General features: G+C 43.5%; 1 protein-coding gene and 1 long non-coding RNA gene across 4 annotated transcripts in view; both read left to right on the forward strand.

Annotated features, from left to right (window-relative positions):
• LOC309695321 (butyrophilin-like protein 2) overlaps positions 1–15,160 on the forward strand; it is a 148,240-nt gene that overhangs the window by 124,637 nt on the left and 8,443 nt on the right. The gene's annotated exons all lie outside the window — the stretch shown is intronic.
• Positions 927–7,872, forward strand: LOC309696474. Its single transcript, XR_014273506.1, has 4 exons — positions 927–1,126; positions 1,279–1,369; positions 7,247–7,331; positions 7,662–7,872. It is a non-coding gene; the product is annotated as an uncharacterized lncRNA (long non-coding RNA).

A 15,160-nucleotide genomic window follows, 5' to 3' on the forward strand; every position in this document is an offset into this window, starting at 1 on the left:
CCTTCTTCTGTCACAGTTTAAACCTGAGAAATGCTCACTGATATGACCTGATTGGGTTCATGTTTCACAATGAATCTCAGATGTAAAAGTGCATCCTGCTAATGTTTTAATCAGATTCAACACTTTCATGTTTACAGAATCAATATCAGATGTAAAGCTGATGAAATAAAAAAAAATATCACACCACAGGTTGGACAAAAGTCTAACATATCATCATTTTTCATTTTAATCCTCACAGCTCGTCTGACTGTGAGTCCCAGCAGCTCTCAGTTCTTTAAAGGAGACTTTGTGTCTCTGAGCTGTGAGGAGGACGACAGCTCTGCTGGATGGACTCTGAGGAGAAATGCAACCAACCTGCAGAGGACCCAGTGTGGAGCAGAATGGGGAAAACCGACAAATTCAGCTAATTCTTCTTGTAGTATCAGCTACATTCTCACATCTGACAGTGGAGTTTACTGGTGTGAGTCCAGAGAGGGTCCCATCAGTAACATGGTTAACCTGACAGTCACTGGTAAGCTGAGTGTGTGGAGTTAGTGTTGATGAAGCTGTGTGTAAATGGATGAAATGCTGTAGTTTGTCTCTGTGTTGAGGTGGATCAGTGATCCTGCAGAGTCCTGTCCTCCCTGTGATGGAGGGAGATGACGTCACTCTGCTCTGTAAAACAAAGACCACTCCCTCCAACCTCCCAGCTGCTTTCTATAAAGATGGCTCCCTCATCAGGAAGCAGCCTACAGGTCACATGACCATCCAGCATGTTTCCAGGTCTGATGAAGGCCTCTACAAGTGTGACATCAGCGGTCATGGAGAGTCTCCATCCAGCTGGATCACTGTCACAGGTGACACACTCACCTGTCTGTGTTTCTGCAGCTTTCAACATTCACAATGTGACGACAACTTAATGACTGTGTTTGCTTTATTTTAGGGGAACACACCACCACACCTCCACCTACATCCACACCTCCACCTACATCCACCTCTAACCCTGGTTCCATCTCCATCATTCTTCCTCCATCACTCTCTCCTCCTGTTCTCTCTGTGTTGTCATGTGTTGGATCAGTCTGTGTTGTGGTTCTACTGGTGTTACTGGTTCTGCTGGTGAGGCGATGTGTTCACAGGAAACCTGAAGGTGAGACTCAGACTTCCTGATCTTTCATGTTTGAGTTTGTTTGCTAGAATAAAGTTCACATTCACTATGATCACAGTAACAACTTAACCTAAATGTAATCTTTGTTTAGATATTTAATTTACATAATTGTTCATTTTGGAAAATTTTAACAGATGGAAAAGAAGCTGAAGAAGATGACATCATCACTTATGTCATGTACTGTGATGTCAAAACTTCAAAAACAGCCAATCAGACGACGCAGAGGTAGTACTGTGTTTTCTTCATAGAAGAGTTCATGTTGAGGTTTCAGCTCTTTGTTAACGTAGTAAACATGTTGCTCAGTCTCATCTCTTTTCTTTCTTCTCTGCATTGGTCAAAAGTGAAGTCAAAGTCAGCTTTGTTGTCAAAGACCATATGTACAGTCACACACAAGAATTTGAATTGACAATACCTCATGGCCCTCAGTGTACACTAAACTAATATGAAGAAAAAAAGATACAAATAAAATAAACGTCTTATTTACAACATCACACAATAACATACAATTATATAAACAGCAGTGTCCAACACAATCATAGTGACTGTGGCTATGTCGTGTGCAAGTGGGGGTGGGGCAGTCAGTGAAAGGGCAATGGTGGTGGGTCAGAGTTTGTATGTTCGAGGAGTTCAGAGGGAAGAGCAGTGTTGGGTTTATTAAGGCACAAACCCCACTGGAACAGAGACAACCAACTTTACGGCAAAACAGGACAAGACGGCGCTCTTTGTCTTTTCTCTCGCGAGGGAAGCCGGCCAAGGTCAAGAGCTCTTTAGTCTTCACTTGAACTTAGCCAACCTGGGCTGACTTCCCCTTCCCTGCCTCTTTAATTGACAACAGTGATTACATGAATATGTAGTTACACATAGTTCAATGGAACACGTGACAGTCTTAAGCGGGCATGTGTGTGTTAGCAAGTATACGCCTGTCTAGGTGTGTGTTCTTCGCCATCACATACATAGGCATAGTTTCTTATAAACCTTTCCAGATGCCCTGTACAGGATGTGACCTTTCAAAGAGCTGACATGTGTACGTGTGTGTAGAGCAGAAATAAACAGTCTTGCACCTTAGAAGAATAGAATCTTCTGGATTCTAAATGTATAACAGAAAATTATAGCGTTGAGGCTGCTTCCTTCATCTCATGTCTGCACAGAAGCTTATAAAACCTAGTAACACACATACACACAATGATTATATATATCTTAGCACAAATGACAATCTCAAAACAGCAACTCTAACAAGGTGAGTGCAGGTGTGGAGTTCGTGTGTGAGACACTCTGATGGATGAAGCTGTTTCTCAGTCTGCTGGTTCTGGCCCGGAGGCTCTTCAGTCTCCTTCCTCATGGCAACATACTGAAGAAGCTGGTGGACGGATGAGTGGCGATCCTCTGAGATGTGCACACACAGGAACTTGGTGCTGCTTACCCTCCACGGCAGCACCATTGATGGTTAGTGGGGTGTGCAGGGTGTGAGTTCTCCAGGAGTCTATGATGATCTCCTTAGTCTTCTCTACATTCAGGGAAAGGTTGTTGTTGCTGCATCACTCGGCCAGATGTTTAACTTCACTCCTGTAGTAGGTCTCATCGTTGTTGCTGATGTGACCTACCACAATTGTGTCGTCTGCAAACTTGATGAAAATGTTGGAGCTGTGTGATGGTGTGCAGTTGTGGGTCAGCAGCGTGAACAGAAGAGGGCTCAACACATCCTTGGGGAGCCCCCGTATTCATTGTTCTTGTGCCGGAGGTGTTTCTGCCAACCCGTACTGTCTGCTGTCTTCCTGTCAGGAAATCCAGCAGCTAGTTACACAGCAAGGTGCTGATCCCCAGCAGATCCAGGGAATGAGTTGTTGGGGAATGATGGTGTTGAACGCTGAACTGAAATCTATGAGCAGCATTCTAACATATGAGTCTCTAGTGTCCAGATGTGTGAGGGCTGAGTGAAGCTGAAATTGCATTATCGGTCATCGGGAACGACAGCCTGGCTCAGTGATGTATTAAAGATGTCTGTGAAGACATCTGTGAGTTTCACAGCACAGTCCCTCAGTGCTCGTCCTGGGATGTTATCAGGACCTGGGGCTTTGCATGTGTTGATCCTGGCAAGGGATCCTCTGTGTGGGGGTGAGGTTTTGCACCTCAAGAAGAATTTCTTTAGCTCATCCCATAAAGAGGTGGGACCGGCACGCTGACGATACTCTGCCCATCCTCAGAGTATCTCTGCTGCCACAAAAGCTCTGTGAAATCCTCCTGGAGTACTGCCTTTTTCGCCTCTCTGATGCCACGTGACAGGTTTGCCCTTGGGGTTCTTAGGTTCACCTCATCCCCAGCTCTTGAGGCTGCATTTCTCCCCCTCAGGAGCCTGTAGACCTCACCTCTGAGCCATGGTCTCTGATTGGCCCGGACAGTGATAGTCCTGGTCTCTGTGACATCATCGATGCATTTTGAGATGTAGGCAATGACAGTTTCTCTATATTCCTGTGGTGTTGTCGTGTGTGGCAGCCTACTTAAAGATCTCCCATTCTTTGGAGGAAAAGCAGTCTTGCAGTGCCTCTGAGGATCTTTCTGGCCACACAAATATTGACATTAGCATAACAGTGATGTGATCAGAGGCACCAAGGTGGGGGAGGGCTTTGTAATCTTCTCTCTGGCTGGTGAAAACATTGTCTAAAATGTTGCTCCCTCGCGTGGGGAATTTAATGTGTACTGGACATGTTCACATGGAGCCTCAAGTGAACACTGAAGGAACTGCAGGTTTTCAGCTCTGAAAAGCTTCCCTTTTGTTTAATGTTCTAATGAAGACATATAACACATAACTTCACACAGATGTAGCTGAAGGATAACTGTGGGGTAAATCTTGAGTCAGGGCAACATAACCAATCTATTTACACAAGTTTTATCAGACTTCACTGATGATTCTATACATGCATTTTTTTTTCTGCCAATTAAAAGCTATGAACCTGCCTGTCATTTAGGTCGGGGCTTTAAAATAACTGCACAAATATCTGCCCAGATGCATGACCAAGATGGCTGCCAAGTATTTGAGTTCAAGGTCAATATGAAGACTGTTTCCTACTCTTACCATGTGAGATTTTAAGAATCAAACATTGAAATCCATCCATCCATCCATCCATCTTCATCCGCTTTATCCGGAGCCGGGTCGCGGGGGCAGCAGCCTAAGCAAAGAGGCCCAGACCTCCCTCTCCCCAGCCACCTCCTCCAGCTTATCCGGGGGAACACCAAAGCGTTCCCAGGCCAGCCGAGAGATATAATCTCTCCAGCGTGTCCTGGGTCTGCCCCGGGGCCTCCTCCCGGTGGGACATGCCTGGAACACCTCACCCAGGAGGCGCCCAGGGGGCATCCTTGTCAGATGCCCGAACCACCTCAGCTGGCTCCTTTCGATGTGGAGCAGCAGCTGCTCTACTCTGAGCCCTTTCCGGATGGCCAAACTTCTCACCCTATCTCTAAGGGAGAGGCCAGCCACCCTTCGGAGGAAGCTCATTTCTGCCGCTTGTATCCGCGATCTCGTTCTTTCGGTCACTACCCACAGCTCGTGGCCATAGGTGAGGGTAGGGACGTAGATCGACCGGTAAATTGAGAGCTTCGCTTTTACACTCAGCTCCCTCTTCACCACGACGGACCGGTGCAGCGTCCGCATTACTGCAGCCGCAGCCCCAATCCGTCTGTCGATCTCCGGCTCCCTTCTCCCATCACTCACGAACAAGACCCCGAGATACTTGAACTCCTCCACTTGGGGCAGGAACTCATCCCCGACCCGGAGTGGGCACTCCACCCTTTTCCGGCTGAGAACCATGGCCTCAGATTTGGAGGTGCTGATCCTCATTCCCGCTGCTTCACACTCGGCTGCGAACCGTTCCAGTGCGAGCTGGAGGCCCTCACCCGATGAAGCCAACAGAACCACATCATCTGCAAAAATCAGAGATGAGATTCTGAGGCCACCAAAGCGAAAGCCCTCCGCCACTTGGCTGCGCCTAGAAATCCTGTCCATAAAAATTATGAACAGAACCGGAGACAAAGGGCAGCCCTGGCGGAGCCCATCACCCACCGGGAACGAGTCCGACTTATTGCCGGCAATGCGAACCAAGCTCTTGCAACGGTTGTATAGGGATCGAATGGCCCGTAGCAATGGGCCAGACACCCCATACTCCCGCAACACCTCCCACAGGACACCCCGAGGGACACGGTCGAATGCCTTCTCCAAGTCCACAAAACACATGTAGACTGGTTGAGCAAACTCCCATGCACCCTCAAGTATCCTGGAGAGGATAAAGAGCTGGTCCAGTGTTCCGCGACCAGGACGAAAACCGCATTGTTCCTCCTGTATCCGAGGTTCGACTAGCGGACGAACTCTCCTTTCCAGCACCCTGGCATAGACTTTCCCAGGGAGGCTGAGGAGTGTGATCCCCCTGTAGTTGGAACACACCCTCCGGTCCCCCTTCTTAAAGATGGGGACCACCACCCCGGTCTGCCAGTCCACAGGTACTGCCCCTGATCTCCACGCAACATTGCAGAGGCGTGTCAACCAGGACAGCCCTACAACGTCCAGAGCCTTCAGGAACTCGGGGCGGACCTCATCAACACCAGGGGCTCTGCCACCAAGGAGTTGTTTAACTGCCTCAGTGACCTCGCCCCCGGAAATTGGCGGGTCATTCCCCTCATCCCCAGACTCTGCTTCCTCCTCGGAAGACGTGTCAGTAGGATTAAGGAGGTCCTCGAAGTATTCCTTCCACCGCCTGACAATTTCCTCAGTCGACGTCAGTAGCGCTCCGCCAGCACTATACACAGTGCAGGTAGAGCACCGCTTTCCCCTCCTGAGACGCCTGACGGTTTGCCAGAATCTCTTCGAGGCAGTCCGAAAGTCTTTTTCCATGGCCTCTCCGAACTCCTCCCACACCCGAGTTTTTGCTTCAGCCACTGCCCGAGCCGCATTCCGCTTGGCCTGTCGATACCTGTCGGCTGCCTCCGGAGTCCCACAGGCCAACCAAGCCCGATAGGACTCCTTCTTCAGCCTGGTGGCTCCCTTCACCTCTGGTGTCCACCATTTGGTTCTGGGATTACCACCGCGGCAGGCACCAACCACCTTGCGGCCGCAGCTCAATCCAGCAGCTTCGGCAATGGAGACGCTGAACATGGTCCATTCGGACTCAATGTCCCCAGTCTCCCTCGGAATGCTGTTGAAGTTCAAGGTCAATATGAAGACTGTTTCCTACTCTTACCATGTGAGATTTTAAGAATCAAACATTGAAATCACAATATTTAATTTCATACTTTTGTGATACATTTATTGCTTCATTTAAAATTAGAAATGCTTAGTCAGTTCCATCGAGAACTGATGGTACTAAGTAAAACTTAGTCAAGTGCAACCGTCTGCATGTTTCACACTTACTGAGTGTTGTTCACTGTGAGCTGGACTGTGTGTTTGTGGTCTGTGGTTAACTGAAGCTAACAGCTCTGCAGTCGTCCAGCATCCTGTTTCTGATAGAAAGAAACACTTCAGCTGCAGGTGTTTCAACACAGAGCTGTTTATTTTAACAGGAGGGAACACGGAGACATAATTTGGAAAAGCATTTTAATAAAATTTCCACACAGATCACCATCCATTCAAGGTCAATATTAATTACATTAAGGACTGTTTCCATTTTATTCAGTTTTAATTTAAATTGACTTTTTGACTCCGACATTTTAAACTTGATCTATCTCAGTATTTATATATAATTTTATTTTAAATAAAGTAGTAATTCTAGTATAACAGTAGTCATCACAGCATACCAGTGTGTCTAATATTAGTGCTCATGTTGTGAAAAGTGTTTGATTTGTACTCTGTGGTGAAGAGTGTCAGTCTTCACTGGCAGCTTTGTGGTCGTCCACCTGCCCCGTACACAGAAACACCCCCCAGTTCTTTGTGGTCACTTTGTGTTTCAGAGCAAAGGTGTGAAGACGAGAGAAAAAAAAACTGTACAAATGGTGCTGAGCTTTCAAAAAAAATATATTTAATCCCCTCATTAATTAAAACATTTTGCTGTAGTGTGATGATGTAGTTTTATAGTTGTGCACCTACAGAAATGCAAATGTGTTCTATTATTTATTACACAGACAGAAATTCAGCTGCAGTCGACTCAGCAGTGAGAACTGAAGATGTCAGTTATGAACAAACAAACATCAGAACAAGGAGGCCCAGGTACAGCTGCTCTTTATCTTTAACCGAGTCAAGCTAGCTGCTCACCATGTTTCCAACCATCGTGCTAAGCTAAGCTAACCACGTAACCAAATGTTTGACTTTTTAATGTCATTTAATGCAGTTAAAGAGCAAATTGTTTTTGAGCTCAAGGTTTGACTTCTGTGAACTTTAATTAGAGTGTCGACAGCTCATTGATTTCTGAACTAGTCCCAGTAAAGTCTGAACTGGGACTGTGTGTGATGCAGAGAGGTGGAGATTGGAGGTCTTGATTGAACTACAAAGCTTGTAATAATATTTGCTGTTGTTTGAACTGTGTGCGTTTGTGTTCAGACTTTAAACCAGAGCCAGACATCGTCTACTCTTCACTGAAGTAGTCCACCAGTCCAACCACTGACGTCCAGCTGCTGGTCTCTAACTGCTCCCCCAGCACCTCAGACCAGAGGACATCCACATGTTATTTATATTTTTTAATTTCCTCTATAACCTGTAAAAGCGTTCCATATAAGTTCTGCAGGATCAATAAACTCTGGGATTCCCTCTTTGTTCAATCTTATTTTTATTTACCATGAAATAAGGAATAAAAATTAAGCTTCAACTGGCACACTATAAACAGCAGGGACATCATTCAGCGGGTGCAAAACACAGTAAAACACCAGTACCGAACAGTACAGTATGTATTGTGCATTTTCAGTTGCACTTTATCAGGAAGATATGAGTATAGAGAAGGTTTAACATGGTGAATGTTTGACTAGTGTTCATTACCCTGTCAATATTTATAGTCTCACACTCAGTGGTCTGACCTAAAGTAAAGAAATGAAGTGTTTTAGTGTGTGATAAAGTATAAATTGATAAACATGAGACTCAGTCTGGGCTTCCATCTGGATCACACTGCCTGAATCAGAGCTCCTCTTGTGAAACCTCTCGGTGAAGCTTGAAATAGTCGTGAATGACTTTTAAAGTTTTACGCCATCTACTGGTGAAACCAAATCAAAACAAATCAAATTCAAATTTTATTTGTCACATACACAGTCATACACAGTATGATATGCAGTGAAATTCTTACACAACTGCTCGTGACCTAAAGAAAAAAGAAGAGGCTATGAATAAGATAGGAAATAAATATGAAAATTAAAAAGGGTAAATTTAACTAGGAAGGAATAAATAAAATAAAATATAAAAATTAAAGTTAAAAATGAAATAACTGTACAACACAAATTAGAATGAAGGGTAAATTTAACTGGGAAAGAATAAGATAAATATATAAATTAAAGTTGAAAATAAAATAACTGTACAACAAAATACACAATACACAATATAGAAATATATAAGAATGTATGAAGAAATATATATATATACAATAACAGCAGCAAAAAGTTTTTTTGTACAAGTATTAAATGGAAATGAAGAAATATAATGTCCAGTGTTGTGCAATCCACATTTGTAAGTGTCTTGTGCAGTGCAAATATGCAAATAAGTGATTTAAGTGAAGAGGTGAAAACAACGTCCAGAATGTACAGTGTGTGTGTAAGAACTATATGTGTGGGTCAGTACTGTGTGGTGGTGTGATTGAGAGACCGTATCGCCTGCAGGAAGAAGCTCCTCCTCAGTCTCTCTGTGTTGGTCTTCAGGGAGCGGAATCGCTTTCCTGACCTCAACAGAGAGAACAGTCTGTTGTTGGGATGGCTGAGGTCCTTCACAATCTTCCTGGCCTTGGTCCTGCTGTAGATTGAGTGCAAGTCAGGGAGCTCGGAACGGATGGTGCGCTCAGCTGATCGCACAACCCTCTGTAGAGCTCGTCTGTCCTGCATGGTGCTGTTCCTGAACCAGGTTAAGATGTTTCCCGTCAGGATGCTCTCTATGGTGCACGAGTAAAAGTTCCTGAGCACCTTGGAGGGCAGTACAGTTTAAACAGTTGACCATTAAACCAGTTTGCATTTTACTCAGTCTCTTAACAATTTCAGAAACTTTAAAAATGCCATGTTTCAATTCAGTTCTGTTAAAAGATCTCTGTGTGGCTGAAAATACTATATAAAGGTATAGATGGGAATCTAAATCTAAAGAGTTCACTGGATTTGACGGGTGGGTGTTAAGAGGCTACTGATACAAACGGGAGGATCTCATTTTTCTTGGCATCTTAGGATCCCCCAGATCAGGACGTTTAAATGTTAGTCCCACATAGCAAGCAGGTCTGGCCCAGATCTGGTATCAAGCTGGCACTTCTGACTAACTGGTGTCATGACAGAGTGTATGTCGACCAGATGTGGGCCAGGTCTGGCAATGATGGCACTGTTTATGTTCCTATTTACCTCCACTTAATCCAAAACCTAGTGAGGGTTTACTCATCTTTGCCAGTGGGTGGCTGTAACTCAGGAGGAAGCGCAGGTCACCTACTGATTGGAAGGTTAGTGGTTTAATCCCTGTTTCCTCCAGTCTGCATGTTAAGAATGTTATTGTATTTAGAAAGCACTCACTTTAGAGAAAGTGTATGTATAAGATTCTATATAAGAATCAGTCCATTCGCTGTCTGACTAGAGTCTCGGCATGTTGTGGCACATGTTGTTATTACATGGTTTGATTAAGGTACACATTAGGCCGAAATCCGGGGCCAGAGCTGAAACCTTTCTGGGCCTGCACAGGGCCAGCAGTGCGCATATAACTGGCCCATGGCTGCACACAACTTACATATGGCCCACATACCGCAAAGACTGACGGCCCTTTGGCGGCCCAGATCAGTTTCACCAGATGTAGTCCACTCATGAGGTTTTGCAGCACCCTCTGGTGGATTATTGAACCACTTCAGGACAGAGTCAGGAGGGAGCAATAGTCTGTGGTCACCATCTCCTAAACTAAATTTGTTTATAGTTTATTTATTTATTTATAAAGCACATTTAATTACAACAGTACGGAGCCCCGCAAGGGACATGGGGAAAAAAAAATTAAGACGGACTTTTGCAAGGTCTCGCAAAACAAACTCGGGATCTCGCAAAAGTTTTAGCCGCATTCTTCGGAGGCCGCCAGCTCGAAGCTGACCGGGAGGTCGAGGCACGATGTGCCGGGAGAGCGGTGTTCCTCCCGGCTGTAGTAGGTCTCGACCTCCCGTTAGCTTCGAGATGGTGGCTGTCAGACATCTCCGAAAACGTCGGAGCACTTTTGCAAATATGTGATGTCTTGTAAACCGAGCAGATATTTGAAGTTTACACAGCTACGTTCACGCCTCAAAATATCTTAAAAGTTTATTTTGTGACCAAGAAAGAGTAATATTACAAGTAGCTGCCGCCATTGTTGGAATTCAACTTTTGCGAGATCCCGAGTTAGTTTTGCGAGATCCCGAGTTAGTTTTGCGAGATCTCGCAAAAGTTCATCGTAATTCTTTTTTCTCCCATGTCCCTTGCGGGGCTCCGTACAACAGCAACTTTGACTAAAGTCCAAAAATGTACAAAAATACAAAATAACTAGTACCAAATAACTTATAATATTAGTACATAACAATAATACCAAATAACTCTTATATTGCATTAAAAGCCAGTGTATACAAATTTGTTTTAAGATGAGATTTAAAAAGATTGACAGTAGGAGCCTGTCTGATGTGTAGTGGCAGATTATTACACCATTTAGGCGCTATGATCCCGAACACTTAATCACCTCTGTGAACCAGCCTAGACCTTGGCATGGCCAAAACCAAAAGATCATCTAGAGGGTGCATAAGACAGCAAAAGGTCAGACAAATACCGGAAGCCTGTCCATTCAGGCCTTTGTAATCAACAATAACATTGTAAAATCAATTCTGAAGTGAACAGGGAGCCAGTGAAGAGAGGCAAGCTCCTGGGAAATATGTCGGTGTCTTTTAGTTTGTGTCAAAGGATGAGCTGCAGCATTTTGAGGATCTAAGATTTGGAAGTGATGTAACAGTAAAAACCAGGAGATGGCAGTAGTGTAACATGTTTGGCTCGAAGCCGTCATTAAAACTGAAAGAAGAAGAAGAAGCGGCTATGATGCGGCTAGTTAGTTAGCCGTGGTAACTGCTGATAGTCATGGAGCTACTGGCTGCCTCTGATAATAATGGAGGAAATCGGGATGGTAAGCCAATTTCTATCTTAGCGCATTTGTGCTGCCATGTAGTGATGGGCAGATGAAGCCCCATGAAGCACTGAAGCTTTTCATCCAATTGGTTCACCCCAACGCGAAGCTTCATGAAGCTTCATTTGCTCTAGCAGGACACCTACTGGACGTAAAAATAATAGCTGGCATGAATTTGAAGAGTGTGGCATTTTGCACACAGCCTGTAAATGTCAACAACAAAAGGAGTGTGTAAAACATGTATATTGTAGTGATGGCAGTATACTGTGTATATTTATAGTGGCAGTATGGGAAATGATTATTTGGAAATGCTTGAAATGGAAATGATCATTTACTGTGAGGTGAGGTGTGGTTGGGGTGTGGACAGTGGTTGTGCTTTTGTAACGTTGAGGTATGGACAGCTACACACTGAGGCTTTGAGCCTCAGTCCTGCCTGTTCACATTTTATTCTGTAAAAACTAAATTTTCACTGCTTTTATGACCTTTTTAGTGGGGAGAACATAGCTAGGATTTAATGATTTAACAAATCTTTTGAATCCTTTGTCCTCCACAATGCTAAATGGCTGGGAGTCCTCAATCACCATGCTAACCAGGTCTTCATCTATTTGAGATTGTTCTCCTGAGGAAAGACAATAAAGATAAAGCACAAATATAAATATCACATACGTAACTTATAACAGTTGTATAATATTGTTATATCATTTAGTAACATTACTGCATCCTATATTATCATTGCATTTGATGGCTCACCTGGTCTTGCTCCACGATCGGTGTCCCCCTTATTCTCATGCAAAGCTCTGTAGTGCCTAAGCATGGATGAGGTGTTGTTGTTATATCCCAGCTCCCTGGCACATAGCAAACACTTCACCTTGTACAAAAGTCAAGACAGCTCAACATAAATTGTATTGCACCATCAGTATCATGAAAATACATCTTCTGTAGAAATTTACATACCTTGTTGGGAGGAATAAGATCAAAATGTTCCCACACAGGGGAGGACATCCTCCTCTTCTTAGCTGGCTCCATTCTCTCCTGACTTTCTCTCCTCACTCTCATAAACCTCCAAACGGTCTCCAAACTCTCACTAACCGCAACTCTCCATCAAACACCCACATTTTTGAATGAAGTCTGAGGGGTTTATATCGCTGTCATATCTCGCGGCAAAGTTCGAACCACTTCATGAACCAGTCACGTGGTACAGCCGGGCAGCGAGGCTTCGGACGTCATCATTTTCAGCTCCTCCCATAAATGAAGCAAGCCTCGATACGCGCTTCGCGGAAACGCCCCCTCCATTACTCGACACACGCTCCGAAGCCTCGATACAGAACGTCCCATCACTACTGCCATGTGTTTTTGTGGTCTTCTTTGGGGCTTTTTCAGTGAATTTTGGTCCGAGTGTAGTGACACTTCAGAATCGGTGATAGCTCTGGAGGATAAAAAGCCTTTCTTTGAAGTCTATGAAATCTGGAGAATTTCTGGTTCGATTTGTTTGTTTTGCGGACTTTTGTGCATTTGCATAACTGCTCTTTTAATCATAGTGTGTTTTCTTTGTGTTTGGTGGTTGTAGAAATGGTTTATATGGAATGTTAGCTGATATTCAGAGGTTTCCGTGGACAACACACATGTTGGAACTTAAATTTCTGACCCCTTTCATAACCAATTAAACGGGATCTCCTCCCCCTTGCCTCCGTTTTTGGGAGCGGTGCTAAAGGCTTAAGACTGTGCAGGTTAACATGAAGAGGTGCTAGGATTGCTACTTGGTCCAAAAATTGTCACTTTTGTTTCGTTTTCATTAAAATTTAGAAAGTTACAGGCTATCCAGGATTTAACTTCACTCAGACACTGAAGTAAGGGGTCTAGTGGAGCAGGACAGCTTCTCTTCAGTTGAATATAGATCTGAGTGTCATCAGCAGAGATGGGCAGTAACGCGTTACTTGTAACGCGTTACTGTAATCTGATTACTTTTTTCAAGTAACCAGTAAAGTAAGGGATTACTATTGCAAAAACGGTAATTCGATTACCGTTACTTTCCCGTAGGAACGCTGCGTTACTGCGTTACTAAAACCGTGATTTTTATGTGAGAATGTCTCACGACAGTGACATAAGCGAGTGCGCCGTTAGTGACAACAGCTGTGTGCAGATCAACAATGGATCACATATCGATTGTGGGAGAGAGTATGAGCATGCAGCGTTTAAAGCCTGACCTTACTTTGAGTTTGATTCCATAAAAAGTGACAAAAACATTAGCGTCCATCGTGCGTGGGAAGAAAACTTATTTTTACAGCGAAAAAAAACCCTAAACTTCCAAGCAAGCAACGAGTGCGCAACGACGTAATGGGAAATTCACAGAGAAACTCGCGGATTCTTCCACTGACCGCGGCACACCTGCACCAGGGTAAACCTCCGCCTACCGCAGTCCTGCTTTACAGGTGAGCAGCAGGACCGCTGAGTCTTTGACTTTATTTATTTTCTGCTGTGTTTTACTTCCATCTATTTGAAAGAGTGAGTGTAAACACAAAAAATATTTTATTTTATGTGCTGGAATGTGCAGAAAATAGGTTTAAATGTTAAACTAATTTATTCAAGTCAGAGAATGTTGCATATAATTAAATTTTTGCTTGATGCATAAAGTTAAAAGATTAAAACTGATAAAACAAGTTTTAAAAAGAGACTTTACCATTTGATTACATTTTGTATGATGGATTATGTAGAAAAAGTAGAATTGGGCTGAAAGATCTATCGCTTTATCACTTCTTCAGGTTGTAAATCGTGTTTTTAAAAAGTAACTAAGTAATTAATTACTTTAAAAAAATAAGTAATCAGTAACGTAACGGGATTACTTTTTGGGGAAGTAATCAGTAATTAGTTACTGATTACTTTTTTCAAGTAACTTGACCAACACTGGTCACCACCCACAAAAAAGCTTGATTTACATAGCAAATAAAAGTTGGTCTAATAACAGCGAAATGTGAAGTAATAATTCAGTAGCTCTGCTCTGCTGATAGTAAAGACAGATGTATTTTAAAACTTTTAATTTATTTGTGCAACTGAGTCATGTCAGTTTGTTGGTTGTGGTTTTCTATCATCCATCAGGGGGCGCTGCAGCTCCCTCAGCATCCTCAGCACTTTACTATGAAATCAACAGTGTTTGGCCTTTATGTCCAGAGATGATTCAAAGTGTTTACGGACTAAACAGTTTATTTTCTGTTGTTGTTTTACTGCAAGCATAAAGAAACAATGTGACCTTGTGACGTTGCTTCTTGGTCACACTTTGCTCCTCATCTCTTCTCTCCTGTCCTGCTGTCTTTTAACTAATCATGCTGACGTGTTTCGGTGGAGGAATAATAAACTGGAAAAGAAGGAAAATTTTCATTATCAGTATCTGGTTAATATCCAATTAATCATTTAGTCCTTGATGAATTTACTTTTACTGAAGCTCATTTGATGATATGCACTGACACACCCAGAGTCCAGCTGTACCAACAACAAACAAACACTGAACCAGTCTGACCAGGATATACAAAACTGTGGCTTTCCTGAAATGTGACACTCTTTATGTGACTCACTTCACCACAACCACAAAACTGTGTTTAGAGATTCCTTCAGATCTTTATAGAGGAAATGTCAACATTCAGAATACTTGGAAACAGAGTTTAACAAAGATTTTTAGCCCTGAGTATGTATATCCTGAACTATAAGTATGAGGGCACAAAATGATAAACATATTTAACCAACACTGCTGTTTAGTGCAA

This window comes from Aulonocara stuartgranti, assembly GCF_965226115.1.
Source record: "Aulonocara stuartgranti genome assembly, chromosome: 3".
Lineage (NCBI taxonomy): Eukaryota > Metazoa > Chordata > Actinopteri > Cichliformes > Cichlidae > Aulonocara > Aulonocara stuartgranti.